The sequence below is a fragment of the Corvus kubaryi genome, unplaced genomic scaffold (genome assembly GCF_017639235.1).
Source record: "Corvus kubaryi isolate FWS band 111438036 unplaced genomic scaffold, C.kubaryi_AGA036_p1.0 37337, whole genome shotgun sequence".
In the NCBI taxonomy this organism is placed as follows: Eukaryota; Metazoa; Chordata; class Aves; order Passeriformes; family Corvidae; genus Corvus; species Corvus kubaryi.
Window position 1 is genome coordinate 7,446 of NW_024581110.1, and position 25,659 is coordinate 33,104.

Below are 25,659 nucleotides of genomic sequence, written 5' to 3' on the forward strand. Positions count from 1 at the left end.
CCCCCCCCCCCCCCCCCCCCCCCCCCCCCCCCCCCCCCCCAAGAATAAAAAGAAAGAAAGAAGAAAAAAAAAAGGGCATAAATTCTGTTCTGGTAAGTTGCTTCCCCTTGTCATTCAGAAACCCATCAGGTAACATAGCTGCAGTCCAACCTTCTTAACCACCTTTTTGTTTATGGACACCTTTTGACAGCTCTTCATGTTTTACCTGTAGGGATGAAAAAAAATATTCTGCAAAAACTTTCCAGATCTGTAGTGATTGCTCTCTCCCTTCCAGAGAGCATGCTGTATATGCTGGCCTGAATGAGACATCCTAAAGAAAGCTGCTACTTCCTATTTCTGAAAATTAAAGTTTCTTCAAGGAAAAGCAGATTTTTTTGAAAGGTTTCAAGATAAGTACCCAAATACAGATGCCCCCAATTCATTAATCACTGTTGAAAATATAAACTTTGTTCTTTCAGCTGTGAAAAAACCCAACCATTAAGTAGAAGACACTAAATATTTTGTACATTAGATGCTTATAAAACCAGTGTATTAGAAAATAAGGTAGATTTGAACAAACTATGCAGAAAGTCTGTTTTCAGGGCCATGCTGTGCTAGTGGCCTCACTTTGCCATTTTTCTTTTAAATGTGGAATTTAATACATTTAACATCAACAGGTATCTAATTACATCTCTGTGTCTCCTTATCAGCATTCAGCACCACTCCAGCCATCCTCAAGTAGCCCCTCACCAGCTGCAGTTTCCAGATTCCCCCTCTTTGAGCAGATCTCTCTCCAAAAAATACCCTTTACTCTTTCTGCCTCCCACTGTAAGATGAGCGCTTTTATTCTCCACTCCCTTGAATGCCTGGAAAGCCAATTTAGCTCCCTGTTTTCCTTCAAATTACCATCTTTGTTGTCCTTCCCACTGCTGTTTCATTCCTGCTTTGGTGCCAAACCCCTGGAGAGACAGACACACCCATGTTCTCTGCGTTATTCCCTCCAATCTCTCATGCAGTAAAACACCTGTCAGACTCCTTAGCAGAAATCCCAGGGTTAGCTGTCAAATCCTACATCATCCTCTGAGGTTCTTGGTGTATCCTGCATGGTAGTAAGTGACATTTCACTGAGCATGCAACACCTTGAAGTTGTAATACCCAAATTCAAAATGTCCTTTTCCTATATCTTTGTGAAGCACTGCATACAGAAGAGGAAATGGCTGTTGAATAGCGGCTGTGTTAAATAGCAGCCCAAGCTATTTCTACATGTTGAAAGTCAGAACCCCGCTTGGAAGAGCCCAATACTTTCATTCATCTCCACCTGGAGAAACTGAAGACAAATAATCAAGCTTATCTGTATTAATAATAATATTTTTGAAATATTAACCTCCATAGATGTGAGCTAGTCAGACATTAATTAGAAAAGAGAAAAAAGAAAAGAAGGATTTAGTAATTTCACCTGACTTTGATTTCTATGCTTTAGTTAATCATCTGTGAAATGGGGTACTATATTTGCCTGTTCTGCAGAGATCTAACAATTATAAATCAGTTTAAGAGTCATTGATCAATCTCAAAGAAAAGCCCCAAATTCAGGAATAAGGTTTACAAGGAAGATCCTTTGCACAAATATTTATATCCTCTTTTAAAAAATATTTTTCTTAAGGTGAAGTCAAAGCTAAACTGCTGTCTGGAAAGCTTTGGGGAAAAAAAAAGTCCAGTTACTGTTTAATCTCTCATACAAGTCCCACATTTTCCTTCTCATTGTGAAGAAAATGTGTGTTGTCTGAACTGGTCTGCCCACACACATCGTTCATTACACAGGAACCATGAAAAATTAGGCTCGCATTTTGTACACTTAGATCCTATACTCCCTGTCTGTGGAAAATGAGATTTTTAATTTTTCTTTAAATGTCATGAAGAAAGCAAGCTTAGAACTCTAATCTGCTTTGTAAAACCTTTGACTGATTAGGTGGGGACTGAGTGATAAATGATACCTCCTCAGCAGTGACCTGTTGTTCTACCACAGCTGCCACGACTGGAGCTTCAACATTTACCTCTGTCAACATGATGTAACATTTAAACCTTTGCACAAATGCAGGTCCTCCTTCAGCCACCAAGCACTGAAAAATCCAATTTGTATAAGCAAAACTACCGTTGGTCAAAAGGCTTTATACTGAGTTATGAATTCTTAAAAGAAATCTTTCTGTTAGAGTCACGTTCAGCTGTATCTACTGATTATCTGCCAGCTACAGAATCTCTTTCCCAGCTTTGAAATATAAATATGTGCACATGTGGGTTAGGGGTGTGTGCTCTCAAAATTATGTCTGTATGAGCTACACAAAGATTTGTGAATTTGGCATATGAGGCTACAAGGCAGCTGTACTTGTAATCCATTAATAGTTTTTCCTTCTATTTTGTTAAATTGTGTTTGCACTTGGCTATACGTCCGGCACTATATTGTAGCAATGAGTTCCTAAGTTTAATCATGCTTGAAAACACTTCCCACTGCTTTAAATTTTCTGCCAGATAATTTAATTTGGTGTGCAGTAAATCTGGTGGCAAGGGAACTTGTGAATAACCACTCTCTAATCACTTTTTTTTCATGCACTCCATGATGTTACAGAGACCTGTCATAACCTTGTCTCCAGCCATTTCTTTCCTGCCCTGAAGAGCCTCAGTCTGTTTAATTGGTTCTCATGTGGAAGTCATTCCATATCTCTACCATATCTCACTTCTTTTTTTCAATCAAACTTTACTGCTTGTGAAACCAGCCTGGGTGAATGGGAAGGACAGGAACTGATAAAGCACTTGAAAAATATTTATATTTTTCCATACCATATTTTCTTCTTTAGTTTCCTTGTCATTCTTAGGGTCTTTCTTGCTTTTTTGACAGCTCCTGAACAGTCCCAGAACCCTCCCCAAATGACTCCAAGAGCTCCTTCCTGAGTGGTAATTTAGAGTGTAGCAGAGCATGCTGTCAGCCTAATAATGATAACATAAATATCAATTAAAAGGTAATTAGCAGTACTAAATGGCAAATGTGCCTTTCTGGTCCAGTTTGACTTGGAAGGAGGTGAAAAGATTTAAGATCACCTAGTTTTGTAGTGAACTGCATTGCAGAGCCAATGGATAAATACGCTGTCAGGTCTATCAAGTGGTCAGAGGCAAAAGGAAGTTTGCAACCAGAAGCTGCAGAACCGGAAAACCTGGGAAAAATCCAGAGCTCTATTCATTTATACTCTGCTGTCAGCCTGTATCTGGGAGACTTGCTGACAAACTCTTCTTTATCCCAGTCTATTGGTCTGTCCCCATATGTAAAGGGGTGAAAAAGCCATTCACCATGCACACCAGGACTGGTTCTCTCCTCCAATTTATCAGGCTAATTCTATATAAGCCTACTTTTACACCTCTGTTATACATACACGGTTTGTCTTGACTGAGACCACAGACAGAAAACAGAACAGCTTTGAAGAGCTTTACCCAGCAAGTCAGAGCATAAACTGTTCACTGTTCTTACCCACCACTCATGAATAATTTAAATACGTTATGTCAACAGTTGAAAACCTAAGTTACTATTTACTTTTAGCAGTATAAAAGTTCAGAAGCAAGACATCTTTTACAAAATACCCATCACTGTCACACATAATTGATAGAATAAAGTCAGCTACTAAATATCACTTAATGGCTGGCTTTGTTCTGTAATGATAATGTATATGGAATTCCTGTTGAGTTCAATGGGATAACCCTCCAAGGGAAGGCTATGGGAATATACATACATCTATTGCTAAATGTATTTAATTTGCATCTTTATTAGCCAAAAGAGAAAAAGAAAGAAAACATGGATTTGGCTGGGATCTCAGGATTTTCTCCTGGTTCTGCAAGCTGCAATGAGAGGAGGATGCTGTGCTGCTGGTTTGACCATACCGCTGCCTGCTGACTGCACAGGGACAAAGTCAATCCAGGATTTGTTTATGGTGCGTGACACAGAACTAATAACATTCCACTGAAATGGCTATTTCTTGAAAAAAGAGAAACAACAACATACAAAGGACAAAAGATCCCCAGCACCTCGTTTCTTCCCCTTGGAATCCAGCAGGTCAATATGGAATGGGTCAAACTGTTGGATTTGAGACCTGAAGCTTCCAGAAGCCAGCTGGCTTTTGAGCCAGAGCTGTTGGAAAAGGTGTTCATTGGAAGGAGAAGAAACCAACATGTCACATTCTAGTCAGGGAAAAAGCCCAGCTGGCACCATGTGGGCTCAGACACATCCAATTATTTCTCTAGCAGGAGCTTTTAATTGTCCCAGTGGATTCTAGACACCTCTTGAGGTTTTTCTAGTATTGATACACGTGAAATGTCCAGTGGGCTTATCTTGATGACGTGCGCAGTGCTTTCAAACCCAGGAGAATTCTGGCATTTATCCCATTATGGTGTGGATTCTTGGGGGTTTGGATTCTACAGGAGCTTCTAAGTTTTGCATTTAAGTAAAACCAGCGTGTAAGTTTAAAATGTTGAACCCATCTTTTTCCAAACCAAGATTATCTTCGGCATTCAGCTTGCTCCATGTGCAAAGGTAAATATATAAAGACACATTTGCTGAGCAATTGATTTAATGAACTTAGAACAGACCAGACAGTGTGTATTACTGACTATTCCAAACTACAGAGAAACAAACATGGTACAAGCACTGCGATCTCCCTCTCTCTTTCACAGGTCCACTTTTACCTTGGCTGATTAAATTTTAATTTTGACAGCCTTTCTTTAAAGCGAGCCCAATCCTGAAAGCTACACCACATAAAACATTTCGTGCAGTTTAGAAGTTGCTGAGTAAATGTCAGCAAGGCAAATGACGTGTGATTGTGCTTCTGCACGTGTGCACGTACAAGGCGTTCTTTCACATTCAATCATTTAGTGTTAAAATTTAACAGATGCTATCAGTAAAAACAGACTACATCACCACCAAGTCCTGAATTTCTCAGAATACAATTTCAGCAGCTGAACAGCAGCTCTGAGTGTACCTGTTAGGGGTCTGTGTCGCTGTGAGTTTCACTCATGTCCTACCACAGAGGGCAGGACATGAATCTTCCTTCAAATTTACGTTTTTGCTCCAGGGTGGCTTGGAATCCATACTGGCATAAACAGTAATCAATGACTGTAAGGTCATCTTTTTTTTCTTCTTTCCCGACTTCCTCATGTGGCTGTCTCCTGTGGGAAAGAAGAAAGACTGAAGTTAAAAAAGTAGCATGGGAAATGAAGGTAGAGCAAATAAAACTGTTTATTGTGTTCATCACACTTCCTCCTCTTCTTAGCTTTTAAAAGAATACTTAGATGCATTTCTAAATTGTTAATGACTGCACTTATTAGCATTTATTAATATTGAAAGTTGGATAGTTCTATGTTTACCAGAATATATCATTTTCATTTATTTCTATTATGCTTACAGTACTTTATAAATTATAAATACAGTATTATTTGTATTCACACATTTTTACTACTGCTTATTATTAGCAATTAAGCATTTATGTGAAATCAGATTTGGAGGCAGAGGAAATAATGTGACTGATTTGTTTGAGAAAAGATGCTGACACACTGGTATTCCATTCCACTTGTTTTCTGTTGGAATCATGCCACTGGAGGTGGTAGGATTATATACATGAGGCCAAAGTTTCAAGATGTGCCTCAAATTCTGTTCAGTTTTTCCTAGGTTACCATACTGTGGGCACAGAAAATAATAAGGATTAAGTTGAAAGGATTTACCCCAATGAAAAGAGTCTTGGCCAAACCAATGCAACAGAAAACTGAGCTTTTTACAGGCTGTGGGTGCTGCTCATTCACTGCCACTAGTCTCTTTGACTTGTTTTCTCCTTCCATCACACTGTCTCTCAGGAACACTTTGTTCCTTTCCCACCTTTTCTAGCTGCTCAATTAGGGACCATTTAGAATGCTAGATACTCAATGTCACTCTAGTAAATATGATACTTTTCTGTTGAGAATTACTCAGCCTGTCTGTGCTACTTGATTGCTTTTTCGGTCTGGTTTTTTTTGTACTCCCAGGAGAGATTTTATTTCTTGTTTTTTATTAATGGTTGTGTAGTGTTGTCTCGATTTGTGACTAGAGCATGATGGCATCTCTGATAACTGTGGAGAGTGAGTCTTCCAAGTTGAGAGTCAGTTCATGAGAGGAAGGTGGTACCTGGTACAGCAAAGTGATGATGATGTACCTGGTACAAAAGGCACAGCAAAGTGATGAGGAAAGACTGCTGGAGATGGACGTGCTTTTGATGCACTAAAGCTCCAAAGGTCTGTAACCTCAGAAGAGTCACTCTGTCCTGCTGAGCAAGGATTTAATCATCACCCAGTGAGGGCTGGCAGGTGGAAGACAACTCCAGTGTTACAGTGGGCATTAGAGGTGCAGTGGGAGCCAAAGGACTGAAGACAATTCAGTGATCGAATGGAGAGAAAACCTGAAGAAGGTTGTAAGTAATAGGTGTGGAGTCGTGAAGAAACCCAGCTACTTCTGCTGAGTGTAATTCTATTTTATTCTTAATGCTGTGGGGTCCCACACTGGGGGAGCAAAAGCATGTCACAAGCTCAGCAGGTTTTTTCATTTCTGAGATAGCTATGAAACCTCTCCAGAGTTCCCTCACCTTCTTCCTGCCATCTAAATGTCCTCTTTCTAAATCCATTTCAAACCCTTTTTTCCCCACGCTTGCCAAGTTTACAGCTGCTCACTTACCCAGACTTTAAGCATTATCCCTTTCTAGTCCATCCAAGGCAACTACCTCAATAGCAAGGAATGACAGAAACTGGAAAATGTCACTTCTTGAAACAACTGCCCTCAGATCACCCAAAGCCCTTTGAGCTGACTTACATGTTTATTTGTTCCTTTGACTCCTCCACATCAGAGGAATATATGGGTGGCTGAAACTCAGTTCTTTGTCATGTGCCCCGAGCCTGCTGGGCTGCTTCTGGTGTGCTCTTTCTCTCCAGTGATTCCTGACCAAGTATATGGAAGTAGTCTCCACTTTGCTTCACAGAACTGAGGTGATGCCTGCCAAAAATCATCACAACTTGGGCAGTGTTCCGATCACATACTATTAAATTGATTTCTCTGTTGCCCACCAACTTAATTTTTTGAGGTGATTTCACATTCTTCTGTATACAAGAGTTCAACTTTAGTATCTCCCTCCGCAATATGATAACAAAGGACAACAATTCCCCAGTATGAACTGGGAGAACTTTCCTTTATCTCTTTCAACATGACACAGGTGAACCACTGGATGTCTTGAGCTCAGCATCGCTTTGTTCAGTACTTGGTTCAAAACCTCCCTGTCTGATTCTAATTTATAGCAGTACCGGACTCTCTGTGTGAGCTCAGCTGTCACTGCCCTGGAGCTGCCTGTTCACTGCTGAATTCCGCATGCTCTTGGAAGGCCGCACTTTTTCGGAAAAGGGAGATGCCAGTGCAGCCTGTCAGTGAGCTGGAGGGAGCAGGCACGGTATTACTGCAGGAGAAGGAAGTAAAGAAGTGCCTACACTGTGCTGCCTGTGGGATGACAGAAGAGGTTAAAAAAAAAAAAATAGAAGTAGAAAAAGCAAAGGTAATGGCAGTGAAAGGGATTTGGCACACAGGTGCTCTACAGCCTCGGCATAAAATGTTAGTAAGAATGTAGCAGCTGATCCAAGTCCAAGGAGTATCTTATCCTACTCCACAGGACACATCCCTGCCAGTGAATGTGCTGCTGACTTTTGAATCAGGTGTCATCAGACTTATTGATTCTTTCAAATACACTCCAGGCTCGAAAGCTGCGCCTTATTTGTTTTACTGACAAGTAATAACTCTCTTTTCTTACCAGAGGAGTTAATGCACCCAAAGGCCACAAGGCGCTCATCACTCTCGGGCACAGTGGATGACTCTTGGTGATGGTCCTGTGCAGGGCCAGGAGCTGGACACAGTGATCCCTGTGGGTCCCTCCCAACTCAGGATGTTCTATGGTTCTGTAATTTCAGGCACCAAATTCACCAGTTGTCAAGGCGAGAAATTTACTCCCTCCTTCCTTCTCAACTACAGCAAAAGAAATAAATAACAGAACATTTAACAGGAATGCAGCATATAAAAGAGCTGTAATAACCACCTGATTTAAACAAAAATATCCATTCATAATTCCATATTTCTGGGGTATTTATGAATTATCCGAAAGGTTCATGGGTGCATTAAAAAAAAAAAAAACAACAAAACAGTAAAATAAACTCAAAATGAAAATACAGAGATAACCAATGTACTCTTCTACACTGTAGATTTACAACATATTGCTGGAATATGACATCAAATATTTCTCCATTTAAATTCGGGCATCACAGTACCCTGTTTATACAATAACTTAATAAATTTAGCTGGGCTGCCTATTTGACAAGTAGGTGAGAATCGTTCATTAAAATGCAAATGTAATCAAGGTGAAATTTGGAATACGTTTATTAAAGTAATTGAGCTTCAGTCAACTGTAGTCACAACACAGATATTTCAAGTGCCGTTCAGACAAAAGGATATATCTAATTCTTCTCCATTAATAACTTTATCAGCATGAACATTAAAAGAGTTTTCTGAGCAGTAATAATGTACTGTGGCATAATTCCAGTTTTCTCTGCAGGAATGTATTATTACAGATAAGAGTCAAAGACATGCACAAAGAAGTGGCCCAGCAGTGCACTGCACATACAGAAAATTGGTTGCAAGTGTATTTTCAGTGCTTGGTGTAACCATGCGCTTACTAAATTACTCTGTAAATCCTTTAGAGACTCAAGGTCATCAGTTAATTGGCCATTAAAGTGTTCGGGAAGAACTTTTACTGCTAAGATTTGGGATTCTTGGTGCCTTTGACTAAGAAACTACTCATAAAAATAAAAGGAAATCCTAAATTTGTCTTAGTTATGATTTAAGTGCTAGTAAAACATTAGGAAGCTGTAATAGTAATGTCAGAAACTTTTTCATCCGGGTAAGGACAAGCTAGATATTTACCAAGGTTTTTCTTACATATTTTCTACTTGTTTACATACCCTGGGTCATCTTCACTGCATTCAAAGGAACCACAGTAAGGATGTATTTGTCCCACAAGATCAAATTTTATAGTCGGTACTGTCAGATCTACAGTGTGCAAAAACAAATCTGGGGAGAGATAGTTATTAGAGGACTGATGTGATGCCAAACCCTTGCCCAGCTCACCTGGTCTGGCTCCAGCCTGAACAGAATAGCCAGGAAAATGGGAAGAAAATTGCAAAGCCCTTGACTGTCCCACTAAAGGACTGTATTTGATGCAATGGGTGGTGTCGCCAGGTATTTCAGGCTCCAGCTCTTCCTGCTCATCTTCCTCTGCCACATTCCCTGAGGCTGGAGTTGCAGACCATTTATACCAGCTTGATTCTCTAAGGCTGAAGATTCCTGGTGAATATTTAAAGTAGTAAATAAAGTAAGTATGTATCTATCAAGCAATGTATACATAGATATTTCTCTGCTCGTGAAAATTGTTGGCCACCATTTCAGAAAATGGCTTATTCAATTTTCTTACCTTAATGGAATCAGCCTTTATATCAGCAAAGCTAATGACAGAACATCTCCTGCTCCGAACACTGTTAGGAAGAATACAGCCTTTTCCAGAGGCCTACAGCCAACTGTAAATATAAATTAAACCCGTCTGTCACTGCTCTGAAAGCCACTGAGAGCACAGTTTAAGGGCCATTTCCTTTATTTTCATAAAAGCATTTCAACGTGCATCTGCCGCAACTCCCTGTTAGACCCATAAAAGCTCATCTTTCGGCACCAGGCTGAGGGTGTTGGGAGGTACCGGCTGGGTGCTGTCTGACTTGCTGCAGTAGTGACAAACTGGAGACGAGCTAAGGCTTCCCAGGTGAAACACAAGTGCAATTTCAGCCACGCTGCAACTCGAACCATACCCAGTAAGTATTCTCTGTAGCAGAAAATGTAGGACAACAATCCATTTTCTTGCAAACCAGAAAGCGCAGGAGGCAACAACTTTGAACTACAGCAAATACAGCTGAACTGTTTTATGAGCAGACTAAAACTGTATTAAAACCAACTATAAATCTTCTAAATGAGCACTTTGCATTATTTGCAGCTGTGCCGTCATGAGCTGTGATCCCATCACAAATCTCAAATGAGGCCGGTGAGAGTCTGGACCCTAAAGATTTCAAAGCAATATCCAGTGAAGGAACCAGAGAGAGCAGGAAGCTGTCTTCAGTTGGATTAAACTTGAAATCAACACCCTTCCATAGTTTTGGGAGCACCATGGTACTGGAGGGTCTGGTTTCTTTGAACATACAGTAAAATGGAAGTTCTGACAAGCTGAAGGATTCAGGATGTGAGGGCAATTCTCTGCAAGAGCACAAGTGTTAACACTACATTAATCAGATTTCAATTGATTATATGCCACTGCCCTCACTGCTGTTTCACTTTTAATAGGACACTATTTTTTTTTAATCATTCCAGTCCCCCAAAATATATGTTGAATGTATCTGCTTTAGAACACATCAGGCTCCACTGGAGCTGTTACTGCATTCTAGTGGCTGAAACAATTCTTACAATGTCCCTTAACTCTCTGACAAGGTGTTGTAACAGCTAAATAGCAAGTAATTGTGAAACTGCAGGAATTGCCAGGATAAAAGAAAGTCCATATGCACACAGTGCTTTTCATATTTACAGAGCACACACAGAACAATAGGAGAGCAAATCCTGCATCTCTTGTAAAGTATCAACAGTGATACTGATTTACACCAGTGTTCCATTCTCTTATCAGCAAATACTGGAGCTGCTGACCATTTCACTCAGTACCTCAGGGCCTTACATTCAGCGTTGTAATTTATATCCACACCAGTATGTCCCAAATTTATTTCCATTTGGACTGTTCCATCACCTTTCCTGAGCAATGTAAGGCACTCTCATTGTAAATGAGAATTAGGGCATTGTTCACTTAAAACTCATTCAGTGAGTTATTACAGGGTGCACACGTGATCCTGAAATTTATTTCTGAAATTACCAAAAGCCCTGGAGTTAAATTTATATGGTGGTGAGCCTGAGCCAGCAAGTTCTGCTATTGAGCTCTGCATTTGGGTCATGCTCTGAAAGCTCAGCATGTGGACAGAAAAAGCTTGCAACTACTCACAGTTCAAACGTAGATACTAATGTGAATTAATTATAACTCCTGGTTTGGTAGCGTTCACAGCCGAGTTAGAGATGTCCACACAAGGAATCAGGAACACAGTGGTGACCGCTCCTATTCAATGCTTGAATAATTACACACTAAGAACCAAATGGGTAATCATTCATCCACCCACTTTTCTTTAACTCAGCGAAGACCAGCTGATAATGACATTAAAAATCTATTAAATGTAGGTACCAACCCACGGAAACTCAGACATCTGTGATCATCTGCCATGCTGAACCATTGATGATTCTGCCAAGGAACTAAAGTAGCACCACGTCAACATCTGTCTGGAGCAGCTGAAGACACACAAACAATCTGGAATACCCACATTGCTTCAGATGTTGATTCCCATTCTATTCTCCTGCAGATGAGTACAATATTCTGTACTCAAGTGTCTGTTTTAAAAACAAAACCAGGATTTGCATAATGGGAAAGATGCACATTATCACATGGAAATCTGACCGGGAAATAAGTCACGAAACAAGTTCAAGCAAAACATGAGCAAATTTGCAGTACGTTCACAGGAGGTTGTGTGGCAGGAAATAAAGATCTTCAACAGTCAAAACACCACCTACACTGTGATAGGAGATGTCACAGGTAGATGCATTCATGTAGTACTACATAGTTAAAGTGTCTCAGTGTGGTTTTCAATTAACTACAAAGATGTTAAAACACAGATGCTGCTTCCATTGTGAAATGAGGCAGAACATCTCATTGGAAAATGAGGAGGTTTTGTACCACGGAGAAGCCCAAACACATTTGGCTACCGGGAGTTACAAAAAACCTGTCTCAGGAAGAGTACATAAACAAAAGTGAGTGGGCGAAGTACTTCCAGAGCAGCACTAAAAGGTCAGTTTTGTACTGACGAAGGGCAAAAAAATAGACCTGTGAGATTTCAGGGCTTTGCTTTAAATTTTTCTCCAAAAAGCTGTGGGTAAGCTCTTACTAAAGCATTAAAAGAAAAAAAAATCACGTGGAGATTTCTCGGGTTTCCATTTTCTAGCTGTATGAAGGGCTTTATGTTCATATTACCAATAAAAATTCACTGCTTGTTAGGTGGAATTTCAGCGAGGGCCCTGATCCTCCACCAGGAAATAATGCTACTTCAAGATTTTCATGTGAAAGTAGAAACCAATTCTCACGACTTAATGCCTTGCTTTACTACATAAAGGTATTTACAGAGCAATGACATTTTACTGCTAAATAATGGAAAACTTATTTCACATGTCAGCATCGTTCAAAAATCCAGTGATGATGTGTCATTGGGGTATCAGAAAATGTGGGATTACACTGTTGTGCTTAGATAAGTAGCAAAAATCTAATAAGGATGAACTATTTCCACTTAAGAAATTTCAAACAAATACTTTTGCCTAAAAGGAAAGGAATTGAGACTCAAAGGAACAGCCTCAGGAAAGGCAGAAATGCTGATAGCAATAGCAGTCTTCCCAGTGATTGATGATAGAGATAATGGTTCGTACATCCATACACTTAAATGGCTGTCTTTCCCCATAACTGCTGTCTAATTAATGTGAGCCACCATTCATATAAAAGAAAAATTTTGCTTCTGGAGGAAAAAAAAAATGCTTCAAACTGCCAGCAGTGACAGTGCTAGAAACACGCCAATTACAGTGATTGCTGCCAAGCAGCAAAAGGGCACAAAACACTGGTTTCCAAGCAACTGACATTATAAAGTATTAAATACACTGGAAACTAAAATTGGCAGATAAACATTTCACCTTCTCAGCACCGCCTCGCTCTCTCTTTGCTTCTTAACTATATGCTGCCTCTCCTGCCTGTTCCTACAGACTCCACTGTACCTCCCAGTGAACATATGCACTAAGGGATGCCAGCTTATCACACTCCTAACACTAAACATCTTCTGTCTGCATATATTAGAGTAGCACTGGTACAGGTTCACAGGTAAGGACAGACAAGGTCGTAACCAGAACTCCAAAAATAACACATTAAAGTCTTTCAGTACAGGCTGCCATTTCAATCACATTGAAATGGTTTTGCATTAAAGGGAGATCCACAGCCACTATCAGGAAAATAAATAGGAGAAACTGCTCTTCAGGTTACAGTCAGTCTGTTGTTCCAGGCAGAAAGGATGGATTAGGAGAGGCTGGGCTTTCTGCATGCAGAGTGACTTTTACAGATCTGCCTTCAGGAAAGTTGAACCATTTTAAAGAGCAATCCAGCTCCTAATTTAAACCAGAAGAAGCAGCCAGTTGAGCAACGCTGAACTGCCAGTAGTTTGACATTTCGCTTTATCTAACCAGCACAGCCCAGGGAAATGGGAGCACAGGAGGCATTTCCCTCAAACTCTTGGCTAATTCCATGCAGAGGTTCCATGTGCCCTTTGCAGGTAAAGGCTTGGCTGGCTCATGGAATAGCACAGACACTTCCCCTTTGGGCTTGCAGCCCAAAGCTGTCAATTCCTAGACATTGAGGATGACCACAACTTATCATTTTTACATGGCACCTATGCTTAGATGGCTGTCCTTGCAGAGTTTCCAGTTCCTATCATTTTTCATACCTCCTTTTTACACACACAAAGAAGGTATTTTCAGCCAGTCTCATTTGAAGCAATATCCTTAATTTTAAATACTATTTTTTTGTGAACAGGAGTACACTTGTATAGTCTTGGTGGGCTGAGTTAGTCTCAGAAGTGATTTATGGCAACCTGCTTTTGTTTGTGGATTAACCACCACAAGTTTCCAATACTTTCGTAATTTCTCTTGTGTGTAACTGTTCTTACATGCTTCTGCAATTTATTAATTATAGAGACTTCTACTTTCTTGGTTCTCATGCAGTGCATCCTCATGCAAGCAAGGATTACTTATTTCTGGATGCCGTGTCACTGAAACAAAGCAGTAAGACAGGATCTCCCTCAGAGCTCAATGTCATTTTGAAGTGGCTGTGCTGCTTGAGTTTACTCAGTTCTAGTAACAATAGCAATGGAAATGAAAATATAATTCTTAGCTCAAAGCCACAGAAGTGGCCAAGGACAAAGGTGGTGTCTTTCCTGCTACACTGTATTCCACGCACTGAATCCAACACTGGGAAGTACTAAACAAATTCCTTCCCCTGTTTCCGTGGTGTGTGTGAGTACAACGATATCCAGGAGGGGACATGGGTCTTCTGGAGTGACTGGGCACAACTCATCGGGGAACACTTCATACCTGGGAATAGTGACTGATAGTTTTGAAAGATGAGTAGTTTGCATTCTGTCTCATCATCCTCTTTTATATCATCATGAGTACTCAAGAAAGTGTAAGAGAATATTACTGACAGGAGGTATGAGGTCATAATTATAAGGTTTAGCTTTAGTTTAATTATGTTTTTAATGTGTAAGGCTGAATACTAAAGCCGTATGAATGCAGCTAAATCTGTTCTGGTAATGACTCCTCAAACATTTCTGAGATAATTTTAGAATTCCTACCACACTGCTATGTCACTGTGATCATTAAAAAAACTTCCTCACACTTTGTTCCATTCTACTCTTTCATACAAACAAGCTGCAAGATCACAGACTCTATTTCCTGTGAATATGTATCAATTAACATCCAATTAAGACAACTGCTGGGCGTCCTTTTCAATCAGGAGGAAAAGCAGCAAAAACCAAATCCACAAAGGTCATTTGTATTCACTGACTCTCTGTAGTAAGTGTTAGCATGCTGCTCTGCTAGCCTGACTGCTTTAATTGAGAGTAAAAGATGCTGCTCTGTAGAAGAAAACTCCAGTTTTCTTCTTTATTTCTTGCGCTGTCCATTCTGCTTTTTTCCCCCTAATATATCTCCTTTTTTAAAGCCTGAAATTATTACAAGAAGCATTGCTGACACGGCCTTTGAGCCAAACCAGCAGCATAGTCATTCTCACTTAAAATTATCTTCTCCTGCAACTTCCTATTTCAGTATTTAGTTAAAACATCTGTGGGGTTTGATTTCTTTGCTGTTCTTACTGTTCTTTTTTCTACATGTAGATTTAGCCAAAGTAACAAACACATAAGGTGAATGGCTAACACGTTTTCATTGTGAAAGTATTTCCACCCAGGCATCATGTGAACTTAGTTTTGAATGCAGCTATGAGTTAAATTTGTGGGACTAGAAAAAGATGGCAGAGGGACGTTTAACAGGTAGGGGGTTTCTTACTTATCGGCCCTTCAAACTCTGCTTGGGGTATTGAGTTCTTTCCATCTTCTGCATCAGGAATAAAAAGGATTCTCCAACCCAAATTTTATATCCAAGAACGATTTCACAAAAACCACTGTCCTCTGTGGGTGTGGTGCAGGTACAGCTGATCAGGACTGAACAGACAATTCTGCTGATAATGTACATAAAGGGCCACAGTCGTGTCTGTCCCTTTGGCAGCAGTGGCTACTGTAGGGTGGGCAGGGATGAAAAACTAAACAGGGAGTTTAATCACTGAGGGAAAAGATATGACATCAAAACACATTAAGATCAAATCTATTCACATCATTTAAAAATATACATTTAACATAATACTGCAGATTGCATTACTATTAAAAATTCAGTGGAAGGCAAATCTGCATTTATCATAATGTGGCACAGGAAACAAGTGTTCTCCTCAGTAAAATCAGGCTAAGCAGTCCATCTGTTAGAGCAAACAACTGCATTCCCCCAGAGTAATGGGCTGCAGCTCACAAAAAGTCTTTCCCTGGAGATTCTAATTTAGTAGGTCAATTTTGAAATTAGAAATAAAATCAGAGAAACAGAGGCTGCACTGAAGTCTAGAAGAACGACTAAGGTGAGTAGGGTATTTACTTCCCTGAGACACCCAAAGTTCCAACTGCAGCTGTAAAAGTATTAATCTTACATCCCTAATTTGACTTCCATAATTTAGCTCTGAGAGTAATAATATTTATCCACCTATCAGTGCTGCAGAGATGAATAGGACAATGCTTGCACATACTTGAGTACTAGGCATTATAAGATTTATCAGATTAGCATTCCTAAAAGTATAAGAGAGTGGTAATAAGATTTAAAAAAATAACAAATAATTCAATTTAAATGGTAAGAACAAATATTACCTATGTGTAAAAAACCTGTAACTTGCAGTGAAATGAGTGGTCCATCCTGCTTCATCTAAATGCCTACAAATCAATGCGTTACTATTTAAGCCAAGCAAGTCTTTTAATACCAATTAAACAAGGGTAATTTGCATCCTACAGAACCCTTGCAGCTATTTCTCCTTCTACTCATTTGAAAATAAAGAATGCAAAGCAACCAAAAGCAAGCTCCAAGCACCTGCAACTCATAGATCAAGAAGTAAAGTGATCTTTAGCAGGTTATCACCAAAAGAACTTTAACTTGACCTCAAGGAGACAATCTCTCTGAAACTTAGCAGAGAATAATGACTGCAGGCAAACATAACTAACAGGGCATTTATGGCAAAGCCAAGTCATGCTTTACTAAAATGGCTTATCCAGCCTTCAAAATACATAGGATTTATTATTTTGTTTACAGTTTATTACTATTTTCTGTCAAGTTTATCAAGGGAAAATCCACTAAAACTGATTCAGTTGACTAAGTGAATAATAAAATAATTGGGGGCAGAGATGGATAAGAAGGGAAGCATGTGAAATCTAATGTTACCACAAGTAAATAGTATAAAATTTAGAAAATGCTCTCACATAAAAATTTGGGAACATTTAAACCACTTAAATTTCACTTCGTTGTGAAATGTAAAGCTCTGCTTTCTCTACAGCAGTACATGCAAAGAAGCTGCTTTACCTTCCTTGACTTTTATGCAGTTAATCTCAAACAATGCAAGAGCTTAATTTTTCTTCAACATATTCTGATACAATATCACATGTTGTCTTAACTGCCGCATTTGCTTAGATTTAACCTAATTATTAAGTTTTTATACAGATGTCTGTCTTACTGCTGCTTGCTTTAATTCAACTATTTTTTCCTAGTGAATGCTCATCAAGGACCTAAAGTCTCAGAAGCTTGTAAACACTCGTGTAATTTGTACCCTGCTGGGGCTGGCAGGGTAATTTGTCAGCTTTATTTGCAGCAGGCTGTAACTAAGGCCTGGCAGATGAAAATCATCTTTTTGTACTCTTTGCTGTTCAATTGCAAATGAATCTTTTTCCTTAGATTAACACTCCCATCAACAAAGTCAGAAGTTTTCAAAAAAATTTAGAAAACCCTGGAGTCACCTACTGCTAGGCATATTATGCAGTTTAGCAACTGTTTAAGGTAATTCTGAGCAAATAGAGTGTGTGGTCTCTGTAGGCAAGTTTGGAGTACAATCAGATCTTGCAAGTGCCACAGAAAAGCAGAGTGAGGTCTTGGTACTGTCAGCTTCAGCATCACCTGCAGTGGCAATAGTGACACCTGGGTGACAACACCTTTTTAGGTATTAAGAGTACAAGTGCCTAAATGGGAGCGTACTCTGCCAAAGCCCGTTCTCGATAGACCTCCCTGCGTGTGGGTTTTTTGTTTTGTTTGCTTGCTTGGTTTCTAATGTTTATTTATTTATTTAAATGAGACCATAAGAAATGTCCTGCTGGACCAGAAGTTTCTTGTGTCTCGTGGCAATAGAAGATGGTTTCTAGGAAAAGAATGTACAGCCTTGTACAGCCTTGCCTGGCTAAAGTTTCTGTGTGCTTTGGGTTCCTTCCCCTGACTCAGATCCATTCCCAGTTCTCTAAAGGGGAAGAGCATCTTTCCTGGTTCCTGTGGATCAGACTGAAAGTCACCAAATTGAAAATAAACATTACAGCATTAATTAAGAACAGCTCAGCACAGAGAAGGTATGTGCAGTCTCAGGGTTCAGTTTCAATCACCAAATATTTTCTGAGCTGGTCATCACCTGTGACAGCATGGTGTCATCTCACAAGCATGGAAATAAGTCTGAGTTCAAGTTTGACAGAGATCTTGCAGGAAGTTGAGCAACCACGACCTTCATGAAACTACCAGGCAGGAAGAAGAGCTTGTTCAATGGCCTAGACTTAAAGAATGGCTGCCGTAAGTGCTCATGGATTAACAAACTAGAAAACTTATGCATAATTTTTCAAAATGAAGTGGTGCAAATCAATTTTTCTACTGAGATGCAAACTGGAGCAAAAGTGTCTCCACCAGTCTGGTATAGCAAAACTTTGTATGCCAGCAAGTACCTTTGGTGCACAAATTGAGTCTCGTAGGAAGTACCTGTGCAACATGCAGGTATGCTTTAAAAATGGTTATGCTTAAATGCTTAAGAAATGTAACTTTTCTCTTGGGAGACTGTTATATAGACTACTGTGTCTAACATAAAAAGAATATCTAATTTCCAAACCCAGGAATAGAAAATTACTTACTTGTAACTGCTCTTCCCTGAAGCTACACTGTCATAAACCTCTATTCTGGGTCTGTGCTTTCACCCCCAAGGAAGGCACAGATCCATAAAAAGCCCTCAAGTCAGACACAAGCACAATTTTGGAACTCCCTCAACCACTGGTTTATTCAAGTGGGAAAAAAAGACATATTCCTGCCTATTTAAAAAATTATACAGGTAGATTAATAAAAGACTTCAGATCACTCAGCTGTGTCTGGAACTGAGGCTGAAAAGAACATGAAAACAGTAATTCCTTCCTGCACTAGTTTTAGATCAAAGGGCTCATTCACTGATTCCAAGCAATCCAAAGCTGAGGGCCCCCAGAATTTGTGTTCATGTACTTGAGGTAGAGCAAATGTACAGAAAAGAGGGCCCAGCAGGCTCAGAGCTGTGGATGGAACACTTGCTCTGCTGTGTAGCTTTTGCACAACAGAGCAAAGCCTGAGAACATTCAGGTACTTAAAAAAAAAAAAGTTCAAAATGTAAGGAGCAGTGACTGAACTTGTTCACACACCAAGCAAGAGCACCTGAACAGCCTCAGTGGGCACCCAGCCTTCGCCTGCTGGAAATGCCAACCAGAGATTACTGGACACGATCAGCATGGAGAGTCTCTTACACTGGACTGTAAGGAAAATAATAATTAAGTATTTGTCATTACATAAATTTAATAATCACTATTTGACCTATTTTTTCCCAGGGATCAAAGTGATTTATTGTAACAATTTGTAATACACAGCAGGTTTAGAATATTCAATGTCTTCATCTGTGAAAACAGGCTTTCAGAAGTAGACTGGATTTCAGAAATGAGTTACCAGACAAAACACTTTAAAAAAAATTATTTCCAGCATAAAAACTTAAATATTTGTAACTTCATTCCCATAAACCCAAGAACACAACTGATGTATCTATAAATAGTGCTAGAAGACAAATAATTATTTCCTCTGATAAGCCCTTCTAAATTTCACAGTACTCTTGAAAGTAGAAAGGTGCCAGATGGATGGAACAGACTTTGCAGGTGGAACACCTTCAGAGAGGCTGCTTCAGAAGCAAATTGGTTTTAAAAGCTGATGCTTTCATATTTTGGACAATGTTCAACTCGTATCAGGGGACATGGCTTTTGAGAGTTCCGTGAAAAATCCAATAAATTCTAAGTATTCAAACACCCTTTGATCTTTTCTCTCCTTTTCAGTTACCATTTCCTTAAGGCTGTCTTCCCTAGCATTTCTGTAATCTGGAACACCACCCCCTCAGCACCATCCCACAGCAAAAAACGTAACAACACCCCCGAAATCCATGAACTCATGCCAGCTTTCTCATCACCTCTGCTACGGGAACAGCATGGAACAGATTGACACTGACGGGACTTGTGGGTTTGGAGTTTTTTTTAATTGCACACATTGTATTTAAAGGAATTATTGTAAGACACCTTACTTGGATACTCCCGGGAACAGGGAATTTCCAGTCTGCTTTGTTCATGACACTTACTTGGTTTTGTTTTTCAGAAGCAGCTAAGTGTTGCCAGCAGCCAGTACCATTAGTTCTACCCCTGATGACACAATTAAAACAAATTAAGACTCTTTCAGGATTGCTCCCCACTGAGGGGGAGGAAGGGTGGGAGAGAACGGAATCCTCAGGTTTCTATGGCGGGAAAGCACCAACATGGTGAGCATGGGCATTGTCTGGAGACGTTTAACCACAATCCTTTGAAGTGTTTAATGCCACAGAGATGGAAAATTTGTTCTCTCAGGCACAACATTTCCTTTTCTCCTGCCTCTGGCCAGGGAGCTCTGCCAGGCCCTGGGAAAGGCAAAGAGCTGTGAACCTCCCCAGCCTTGCTCAGGGAGGGGTCACTCCATCCCCTCCCCTCAGGCACTCATGGTGTGATTCCATCACCTTCGTCTCAGGAAACAGAAGGGAAAAGCTTCCTTTCCTGCAACAGTCTGTCATTACAGTGTCATGTATTGAAAAGGTGCAATTTGAGCTTAAAACGGGACATAATTATAGAACAGTAGAACTCTCTCTTTTTAATTTGCCATGCAGATATAAAACCAGAAAACATTGCTGGAGTGTCTCATTTGTTAAACTCAACAATACATTATTGTGACAATCTGAACAGTCTTTGCAGCTTGGCTGTTGGCGGGGTTTTTTCAGTGTTTTCAGCTTAAGAAGATTTTCATTATAGCTCATCTAATTTGCTTTAAGCCTATTGCAGTGATCATTTCCTGCTTTCATTATAGTGATGTAAAACAAAAAAAACCCTCATACAACTCCATATGTAAGAAACAATAAATTAAAAAAAAAAAAAACCCACAAAGTAATACATGAGACATCATCATAAAGTGAGATTACATAAGGAAATGACCTGAAAGTTTTCTGTGAGAATGATTATGGTCATTTTTGAGGTGGAATTCAGCAGCTCCAGGTGAGAGCAAGGCAGCCAAGCTGCAGTGCTACTGCAGCAGGTGGAGCTCGATGCCCTCTCATCGTCCAGGGCTCCACACCAAAGGACCTCAAGGTGACCAGAGCACACAGGAAGCCCTGGTATTCCTGCTCCCTGCCTTAGACAACTCCTCCAGTGACCTCCTCACCTCTAGGAAGGAAACTGTGGGTTCCTGAAGTATTTCCGGACATTAAAAAAATTACTTGTTTCAGTCAAACCTCCCTTCTGCAGACTCTAGATTTCACCCTAACAATTTCCAAATACTTCCACTTTCTCTTCTAGATAATTCTGGAGATTAAAACCTGCTCAATTCTGACAAATCCGTCTGTTTATTAACATTATCCCCATGTCACACACCTGTCATCTTTGCAGATGTCATTCTGTAAGTTTTGAGATTTTTCCAATTTTTTTGTTTGTTTAAGCTGGTGAAAGAACCTCTGAACTAATGAAGATTTTTTATTCTGGGTAACTCATTAAGTTTATATGTTATGTCAAAACTAGCAGATTAACACACCTATTCTTCTTCCTTATATCAGTCAACCAGGAGTATTATGATAACATTTGCAAACTGAATGTGTTTTGATGAAAATAAATCAGCACAGCCTCATCATGAGCCAACATTTAGTCATCCAAATGAAAGATCAACCTCAAGAAATACATTTTTTGATTTTATGCAAATGTTTAGGCAGCTTTTGTAAAGCACCACATACAGAGATGAGTGCTGCAGTTCTGCAGGCAGGATTCTAAATGCTGAATTTTAAAGACAGTATTCTAGCCAAGAACTCAGGAATTTTTTTTTCCCCTATTTCCTCTTTTATTGCTGCTGCTCAATACTAACCCTTCCTGCCCTCTCACTAGAAAGTGGGAACACAGAACAGATATCAGGACCAAAAGAGAATTTTCAATTAAACGCAAGAGGCTCCAAGACAAAGAACGTGACAAGGAATAGACTGCAGAAAATTTAGATTTCTTTCAGAGCAATACTATTTTAGTACTTAGGAAAAAAGCCACAACTAAATCTGCAACAAAGACAAGACACCTGATTCGTTAAGGCTGTGCTGTACCACATCAATAATGCAAAGCACCTTGTAGTTGAGGATCTCTGTTGCCAAGGAGAGCACTTGGTAAGAGCTGCTGCCTCAGGTTCCACACTGCTGCTCCGGTCGGAACGGTGCCAGTGCCCATGGAAAGGGGCCTCATGCCATTGTTTTTCCATGAGTAGTTTTAATGAGCAAGGCAGTTCCAGTCCTGTTGGGTCTCCCTCTGCACTCCAATGAACATGTTACTGTCAACAGAGACACATCAGCCAAATGGAAGGAGACAGCTCAGAAGTCAGACAAAGGTTGCCTGCTAGTGAGGGCATGAGGAGGGAACTCGGAATAAACAGATTCAATTTCATCTCTGTCAGGAATTTCCTCTGACACCCTAAATAAAACATTTAGCACCTTATCCCAGGTAGAAGAGGTCTTTTCTTGACTGCAATGAATTCCATAGCTCATTGTGCCTCTACTTCCTGTGCCTGGAATGGGAAATAAAGCACTTGTCTTCCATAAAAATCCACAAAGCATTCTGATATTATGGTGATGGAAAGCTCCTGTGCAGAAAAAGACCCTATTGTTTTCATAACAAAGCCAGCTTGAATAGCTTAGTTTTGTTTATTCCATCCATTTGCTTCCATTTCTCATATTCCTGTGAGAAATCATCTTTTTATTTTCTTGTCTCCAAGGCATATTTACTAATTCTGGTAAGGTTGGAAAGTTTTGTAAAATAAATGGATCAAACTAATCACAGTTGCAATATTATTGCTATCAGTGCATTTACCCTACAGGAACTTCTAACCCTTTAAGGAACTACATAATTTGATCTGCCATCTTTATAGTCTTTGTAAACTCTTCATTCAGATGATTTAAAAATTTTAAAGTGTGCCCTTAGAAGTCAATACAAATAAGGAAGAAAAAAAAAGTTTTCACTTAGGTATGACATCTCTCTATACCATCTATCTTTGTCTTCTGTTTCTGTCATTTATGCAGTCCTTGCACATTGTGCCTGTAATTTAGATATTTACAACCTTCCCAAAGCCCTTTATGCATATTTTTGATTGCATACTGGCAATGACAATATTGATCAGCCTTAGCTAATATTTTATCTAGATATTTTCCCCCTACTTAAGTCAGAATTACCAATGTTCTTGCCAAATCTCCCAGAATACCAAATGTCCCAAAGCCATTCTCAATTGCCAGAAATCCATTCTACTAGAAATTAATGCCATCACCGTTAAACAGAAAAGAAGAAAACCCCATCTGCACCATAGTACTGCTCACTTCCCCCCTTGCTGTTAGAGTCCAAAATAGATTACAAAAGTGCTGAAAAGAACCCTTTGGGCACAAAGGACACTCAGAAAGCTGGAACATCCATAAACATTTTTAAAAAAATTTGTTTCTTACTTCTGCTAGTCTAACACAGGATTTCTTATTGCAATGTTATGCTAAACACATGAGAGTTCATGAACCAAGGCAGGAGTACCTAATAAAATTAGCAGATCAATATCTGCTACAGCACAGACCCTCTATTCAATCCAAAAGCAGCAAACAAAAAAAGAACATGTTATTCTGTCTTATTTCAGAGTGAGAGCAAAGTTAATTTGAAAAAGAATTGGGGGAAGACACAGCTGGAGAGCAGAGTTACAAGCCTCAGGAAATTCAAGGAAATGTAATTGAGAACAAATTATCTCTTTAATTACTTTTGACCAAATCAGTAAGCATGGAATAAAGAGCATGATGACTGCCACCTGGTAGAGGACAAAGAACACCAAAGTTGAAAAGCAACACAAAACTAAAACCCAGCCGTGGTAAGGACGATGAGAGCACTTCCCTTACCAAATCAAAAAAAAAAAAAAAAAAAAAAAAAGAGAAAAAAGAGAAAGAAGAGAAAGAAGAGAAGAGAAAGAAGCGTGTGAAGGGTATTAGCTCAATAACCAACAGTGCATGCAGAAGTTAATGGCTGTTTTTGGCCACTTCTCACTGTTCTCAGCTGTGAAGACTGTTAACACTTCACTATGTTGTTCACTTCCAAAAATGTCCCATCATTACTCAGGAATCAGAAAGAAAAATCCCCAAGAACCTCTTGTTTCCTCCTGAACCTCCATGGCTTCTCCCATGCTGGCTTTTATTTACTAAACACCAGTGCAGGAATTCTTTACTGTTTGAGTTTAAGGCAAGCACTTACTCTTGTCAGTGTGTTAATAAACCAGAGCAAGATCTTACCTCTCCCTTGGCTTTGTTCCCAGGTCTGAGCAGGAATACTCACACCCAGAGGTCATATGTTTGTAGCTAAGCAGGGCTGGATGGGACAGAATCCTCTGGCAAGGCAGGGATGGAGGGGCTGCAGGGGCCGCACTGGCATCCAGCAGTGGTGAAGACTCTGTCTATCTTTAATAATTAATTAATAATACATGGTCCCCTTTCCCACAGTAGTTCAGCAGTTCACCACCTTTAGGACATTAATCCTCACAGCAGCAATGTGGCATTATCCTCTTTGTCTCTCCGAAGAATGAGGGTGGAACAGGACAAGTGCCTTGAGCCTGGTATTCCAAACAGGGCAGTGAACCAAAAACCTCCATCTTGGCATGGAAGCCCCACATCCCCTTACACAGCCTGACTGAATGTTCCAGCATTTGTCACTGTCACCGAGGAACATGAGAGGACGCAAATTGCTGAACCTCCTCCTCTCTCCTCAGCCATGTTTTAGTTTAACATTCCACAACTGTTCTTCATGTGGCCGCTGGGCGCTGGGGTTAAAGCAGATTTCAGATGTGCTGTCGACACCTAGCCCTCTGCCTTTTTCTCTTTCTTACCGCAACTCCTCAGGGACCTTAAGATCTTCAGAATTTCAAACAGCTTCTTTAAAAGTCTTGCAGCCTATATGTGGGCAGGAAAATCTGTTCATTTTATGGGCTGAGTAAATGAAATTTCACTCTGATGTGACCTTTGCTTGGATTCTTTCCTGGAGGGAAGCAGAGTGGTCATTTTCCATCTCCAGAATCCTGCATCTGCATTCACAGGACATATGCCAGGATGGCTGGCTCAGCTGATCTGTTCACCAGCTCCTCACGAGGTGTCTGACAGTGATCATCTGCTTTATCCCCTTCACAGTACAGCTGCGAGATGAAATTCAAGCAGAAACTAAATTTTACAGCACCAACAAAGAAGCATCAAGCTGGCCTGCAACTGAGCACTAACTTTTTATAGGTCCTTCACACAGGGGTCAAACCTGCAAATGGAGCATCTTTGTTGTCCAAAACCACAGTCACATTAGCCAGAATTTCAAAATAAGTGAAAATTTGATATTACAACACAGTTTTTTCCCCTAGGAGTGTTGCAGTGGGGATCCTGCAACACGCATATATCAAACCAGGAGTCCTGTGGAAAGGAAATATATATGGACAGACAGATTCTTGCTAGATGTTTCAGAGGTGTTTATTTCTCCAGCCGCAAGGCCGGGGCTCTGTCGAGGAACTGTTCCAGTCACGGGACCAAGGGTCCTTCTGCCCGCGCAGGGAACACAAACCAACCAATGGGAACGAGGCTGAGCAGGGGCAGGGAAACCCCGTGTCTGTGCCCTCAGGGCCCCTCTCCCAGGGCTACACGGCAGGGGAGGGACCCTAACATAGGAGTATACATCTTA

The 25,659-nt window shown here is 40.1% G+C and overlaps 1 long non-coding RNA gene across 1 annotated transcript; it reads right to left on the reverse strand.

The window, feature by feature from the left end:
* Positions 1 to 6,843: 6,843 nt before the first annotated feature.
* LOC121666052 lies at positions 6,844 to 25,018 on the reverse strand. Its single transcript, XR_006016557.1, has 4 exons — positions 24,240 to 25,018; positions 9,197 to 9,412; positions 7,830 to 8,041; positions 6,844 to 7,027 (listed from the first exon to the last, which is right to left on the reverse strand). It is a non-coding gene; the product is annotated as an uncharacterized LOC121666052 (long non-coding RNA).
* Between the last annotated feature and the right edge of the window lie 641 nt (positions 25,019 to 25,659).